The following is a 6,325-nucleotide window of genomic DNA, read 5'->3' on the forward strand; positions in this document are numbered from 1 at the left end:
TCAAATCCCACTTCCTGGTTCTGCTGCAGAAACATTTTTTCAGGACCATCCTAACCTCACTGGTCACTTTATGGCCTTGGATCCCTCTGCACTGGAGGGTGTGCTTGCTTTTCTGTTGTTTTGTGTGTGGGCAGCCAAGTTGCGTCTCAGACGATGTCTGGTGCAGAGCTGTACACACAGACTCTTCCCTGATGAATGAACACGTCCAAATATGCATGACACAAATCAACAATTCATAATGTGAACATACACATTATTCGGCCTTTTATTTATTTGTAACTGCTCTCCAAACACTTTTTGCCAGGACCTGCTGATAGAAAATGGACCAATTGTGGGCCCTCTCTGAGGAGTGTGTGTGCTGTGAGTGGTTTAGAGTTTTTCTGGTGTTTGATTTTTTTTGTATACTGGCACAAATTTTTTTTCTGTCCCCAAGTGATTTGTAATCAAATAACAAAATTGTGAGGGAAAGCAATCATCAATGGAAACACAAATTCTCAATAAGTAATATTATAATGTTATTCCAATCACAGAGCATGTACTACATACTGGGCCATTTATAAATGGCATCTCATTTACTCCTCCATGCAACTCTTCAAGCGCACCATTATTTCTGTTTTAATGATGGAAAAAGCTAAGCAAGTGACTTGTCCAAGATGCCATCAAATTTTCTGTTTTAATGATGGAAAAAACTAAGCAAGTGACTTGTCCAAGATGCCATCAAATGTGATGTCAGGTTTCAAACCCAGGTTTGTGTATAAGCAAGCCTGTGTTCTTAGCCATTGCTCTATATCACACCACCTCCCCTGACAGTCCTGCATCCAGGGTTTCATAAACACTGAAGTGCAAGCCGTTGCTAGAGGATAATGAAATGACCGGGGTGAGTCACCGAGGGCAGGCAGCAGGCCTGCGGTGATTGATGGATTTATTATCAGTAAGTTGGACTGGGAATTATAAAACAACATTAGCATCAATTGCAAAAAAACCCAAAGTTTTTTGTAATAGATGAGCTGTGCAAAAAGCCAACATACATCATCATTCTCAGATGCTGAGTGTGGCGTCTTGACCTGCATTCCCACCCATTTGCCCTGGCGCCTTCTCCCCTGTAAGGGTGGTTCTCTAGAAGCAGTCTAGAGAATTCAGCTTGTCCCAGGCCTGACTCATTGTGTGGCCTCTCACTGGTGAGTCACCACTGTGTGACTCAGTTTTCATGTCTTACACAAGGCTCGGAATTTGACTGTTCAGATCCCGGGAACAGATTTCCATGGAGGTGGCATAAGGTTAGTGATGTGCTGGGCTCAAAAGTTTAGCTGATGAGGAACATACACTAGATCTTGGGAATAATGAGTCCTCAAGTGGTCCTCTGCCTCTTTTTTCAACCAGGACATAGCTCAGTTGAGCCTCCTGGAAGATGCCATTCCCAGAACAGGCTGTTACGACATAATGAGATCTTGGAATGAAATTTCTCTTGCCACTCAGGTCACCTGAGATCCCAATATAATAAACATCAAGATTCAAAAATGAACTTGCTGACCTGGAGCAGGAGGAGTCACCATGCTCATGGACTTCCACCACAACAAGGACCAGAAAGGTGGGGCACAAGAACCCCAAGAGCCAGGACTTCTACCTAAGGCTGCTGGTCAAGCTGTACAGGTTTCTTGTCAGACGTACCAACTCTACCATCAACCAAGTGATGCTGAAGAGGTTTTTCATGACTTGCACCAAGCAGCTGCCTGCATGATCTGGAAGATGAAGCTGCCTGGCCGGGAGGGCAAAACTGCTGTGGTTGTAGGATCTATACCTGATGACGTGTATGCAGGAGGTGCCCAACTGAAGGTGTGTGCACTTCATGTGAGCAGCTGTACCGGGGGCAAGATCCTCACCTTCAGCCAGCTGGCCCTGAACTCCAAAGGGCCAAGCGGTGAAAAGCACTTCAGCAAGGCCCCAGGAACCCCTCACAGCCACACCAAACCCTACCTATGCTCCAAAAGCCAGAGGTTTGAGTGCAGAGAGGCCAACGTGCCAGCCGCAACTACAAGAACTAACCCTACGTCCTACTTTATCATTAAAAAGATTTTGGATGCTGAAAAGAAAATATAAGATTAAAAAATGAGTCTGGAAGCACACCCCAAGATGCAGGTTTTCAAGGGAAAAGATTCATGTGCCTTCGGTCTTGGCCCTCATCCAGACCAAGAATAGGGAAAAAGGTCAGAGAGGCACATCAGGGAGAGGACAGAGAAGAGGTTCCCTTGGAGAGAGCTGCTACTTCTCTCTGTCTTCAGGGGAGGCTAGAGGTGCTGCAGGAGAACATTGAAAGATGGTCCCCGTAGGAGGGAGACACAGAGACCTGGTGTCCTAGCCATGCCTGAGAGAGTGATGTGCTATCTAGGTGCTGGAACCAGGAGAGAGTGCTGGGTGGATTTGGATTGTGCTCCCAGAGTTTTTAGGGAAGGAATGCAATTGTTTCCTGTGCACAACATGCGAGCCACACCAGAAAGAGGACCATCATGTGGTTGGGTCATCATAGACTTTGTCCAAAAGTGCCTGCAGGAGGAGTGAAGGGATTTTGGCAGGAAGACAAGATGTGCTGCCTCCTCCTCCCTCCAAGCCTCAAGTCGCAGCAGAAATGGAGTCATGTCTATGAGTGTCAAGGGAACTGCAGGTCCCAGAAGGGAACCTTGGGAAATCCCAGGATTTGACCCCATGAGAAGTGTCTTGCCTTGGTCCATCAAGGGGTGCTTTCTTTGGCCAAAGGCCAGGCTCAGGCCAAAGCTATCCTATCCTCTTACTCCTCCTTCCAGCCATGGCTTTGACCTGAAACAGCAAGGGGAGAGAGAGAGAGAGAGAGAGAGAGAGAGAGAGAGAGAGAGAGAGAGGAATTAGGATAGGAGAAGTCAACAATAAAGTCGCATTTCTATTATGCCATGAGTCATACTTACTCAACATGCTAGTTACATAAATCAGAAAAGGTGTTGCCTATTTTTCATTTGTTTATTTTCAAACATCTTTACTAATAAACATCTTTACTTTTCTCTTGGAGCCTGACCATATACCGACTTTTCCATTCCTTCTTTCTGCATCTCAACATTTTGTGTCAGCCTCTATGATAGTATGCCACCTTGTATTACAACTGATTGCTTACCAGTATTCCTCACATTAAAAGATGATTTCCTTATGGGCAGGAACTGTATCTTATTCATGGTAATATTCTCTGAAACTAGCACAGTGATGGCATGCGGTTGGTATGCAGTCAATTCTTGTTAAATGAATGTATGCATGTTGATAAAAAGAACTTGGCAAAAGGAAGACATTTGCAGGGTGGGGCAAAAGTAGGTTTAAGGCTGTGAGTACATGAAGCTCAGAATTTTTTCTTGTATTATTACATATTAACTATTGCATTATTTTCCATATGAACAACTGTAAACCTACTTTTTGTCCCATCCTGTATTTATAACTTTTTGGATCTCAAATTTCACCAGCTGGGCTGTGCCCATAGATTCTACTTGTAGCTCCAATTATGCTCCCTGAAGACCTGAGTAGCTCCTTGCCCACTTGGGTTTGTTCAGGGGAATCCCAGTTATACCCATGAAACAGCACATCCCTAAGAAGGGAAGGAGACATGGAAGAGAACAAGCTCTCATCAGGCTAAATAAAAAAATGGGAGCTGAGCCATGCCTGCCCAATTTCAACAGAACCCACTGTTGTACAGGGAACAGTGGAGAAATTGTTCATCCACATCTCATTCTTTGTGGAAATGTTCTGACTGCAAATTTAGTGTCAGCTTTGATTTCCTGCCCTGGAAGGAGACTTGGTCAAAAGGCACAAAGTGGGCCTGTGCAGAGGCAGAGGAATTGTGAGGATGGATAAGAGGAGACCCTCACACTTCATCTTTGTTCCGTCATGGAACTTCTAGCACAGGGGTGGTGAGCCCAAGCCAGCCCAGCCCTCGCCTTGGGCTCTGAGAACCCCATCCCTACTTGGAACCACAACAAGATCACAGGCGGAAGAACGAAGGTCAGACCAGGCCTGAGGTCAATGCCCCAGTCCTTTGCTTGCTTCTTGGAAAGGAACAAGCACAGAGAGGCCCTGAAGTGATGGGAGTCTGAGGGGCTGAGGGCAGGCAAATGAGAGATAGAATTCACCCAACTGTTCCAGGTCCCCTTACCAGCGGACACCAACTAAAATAACCTGGAAAAGGCACTTGCAGAGCAAAAGCAAAACCAGTTGCTGTCTCAAAGCTAATTTTAAGAATGTTTTTTTCTCTTGAAATTTCATCACCATGACTCATCGCTCTGCATGCCAAGATTCTGAAACTCTGAGTCAGACTGGGCCCTGGGAGTTGAAGCTCAATGGGGAGTTTTACCTAAATAAAGCCTGCAAGCCCAGCCTACTGTGATAGATGAGTTAGAAATGTGCTAATTCAGCAGTGCGCATGCCCTTGTACCTCTGCCGTTCACAGAGTTGCCCACAAGTTCCTGGTGTGATGTTTTATCTTAGACGTGAGATCCCCCTTCCTTTTTCTTGAAACTTCAGTTAGTATGTTTCCATCTCTTCCCTCCTAATTTCCACAATCTGGTCATCATTGCTATAGGTGCTTCTTGTTGATACTTGCAGCTGGAACAGGTGTGATGATAAACCACAAATTTCAGAAAGAATCCACGGTTCCCTTCTCTAAATGCCAACCAAAGGGAATGACATTTACATCTGGAGCTTAGAAAGTCAGAAATGGTAAGAGACTCGGCTCACATCATCCGCCCTCCCTGTCATATAGATAAGAGATCCAAGACTCAGAAATGTCAACCAACTTGCCCAAGATGACACAAGCAGAAAGAAAAGTTAGACAAAAGCCAGAATCTTTTGTTCACGTCTTAGTCTCTTGACTATACTGCCTCCATTTTTTTTTTCTAACTGTATGTCCAGATTAATCCCTAGACTTGAAAAAACCCACATCTGAGTATTGGAGGTAGAGAAGATGTACAGGAATGAGAGAAGAGACAATGTTCAGGGCTGACTTCCTGTTCCTTGGTATCCCTTGAGCTCCAGAACAGTGACCTGAGGAGATAACTGCCACAACCATGGTGGCAGGAGGCCTGGAATAGGCCTAGGAGGAAAAGGTAGCTGGTAGGAAATGGACTGAAGGCAGGGACCCAATCTTTGTTTGTTTGTTTGTTTGTTTGTTTGTTTGGTTGGTTGGTTGGTTAATCTTCACCCAAGTGTACTTTTTCCATTGATTTTTAAAGAGAGTAGAACAGAAGGTGGGAGAGGGAGAGAGAAAGAGAGAAAGAGGAAGAGAGAAACATCAATGTGAAAGAGATACATTGATTGATTGCCTCCCTCATGCACCCCTGTTGGGGCCTGAGATTGAACCTGCAACCCAAGTACATGCCCTTGACTGGGAATCAAACCCAAGACACTTCAATGGGCGGACCAACGTTCTTAACCACTCAGTAACGCCAGCCAGGACAGGACCCAATCTTGACTCAAGGATGGTGGTAGTGGGAGGTTAACCAAAGCAACAGAGTCAAGGAACTTTGGCTTCTCAGCTGTCCTTGAACACATGATGCTGCCATCCATGTTGAGATGAGGGGGAGGGGCATGTAGTCAGGTGTAGTAAGACTGGCTTTGGCATCAGGCTATTGAAGTCAGAACTTTTTTGGCTGCAATGGGCCCATTCACTCAAGCTCAGAAGGAAAGGATTGTTGTGGGATTCAAAGACCTCACAGGGGCCCAAGGATAGGTAGGCCATATGCAGCCAGGACTCCTTGCGCCTAAAATCAGGACTCTGTCAGGACCCAAAGGGGCTAGCTCTGAGACAGTATAGGGGTAACCCTGACTCCATCTTGGCTGAAAGAACTTCATCTTAAAGGCCAGACTCCTTGCTTTCAATAAAATTTCATAATTGAAATTAATCTAATCACATCCTTAAAGGAAAGAATGTATGATGCTAACATCCTTTCTTAACATCATGTTCTGCAAAATAGTTGTTTTGTCAATTAAATGGTAACTAGAATATTTGTGCAAGTATCTGAGGGGTCCACTGACCATGAAAAACATCTGTGACTAGGAAAACACCAGATGACAATCACAAGAAAACTGACCTCATCCCTATTCCCAAGCCCTGCACCCTCCCCAAGGCCCCTACTTAAGCCATCCACAGAGCCCTTTGGGAGCTCAACTTCTCTTTTCTGGTCGACTCCCCAGTGTATAAGCTCTTTCAATAAGCTCTATCGGCTTGATCTTATACTGAGTTCAGGGCTCATTTCTATGACATTAAGACTCAAGAACCTGGCATTCATCCTGCCGGTGTGACTCAACTAGGAGGTCACAT

The 6,325-nt window shown here is 45.2% G+C and overlaps 1 pseudogene; it reads left to right on the top strand.

The window, feature by feature from the left end:
• The first annotated feature begins 1,551 nt into the window (after nucleotides 1-1,551).
• Nucleotides 1,552-2,097, top strand: LOC102769850 (annotated as a pseudogene).
• Nucleotides 2,098-6,325: the final 4,228 nt, after the last annotated feature.

The sequence above is a fragment of the Myotis davidii genome, unplaced genomic scaffold, assembly GCF_000327345.1.
Source record: "Myotis davidii unplaced genomic scaffold, ASM32734v1 scaffold430, whole genome shotgun sequence".
NCBI lineage: Eukaryota > Metazoa > Chordata > Mammalia > Chiroptera > Vespertilionidae > Myotis > Myotis davidii.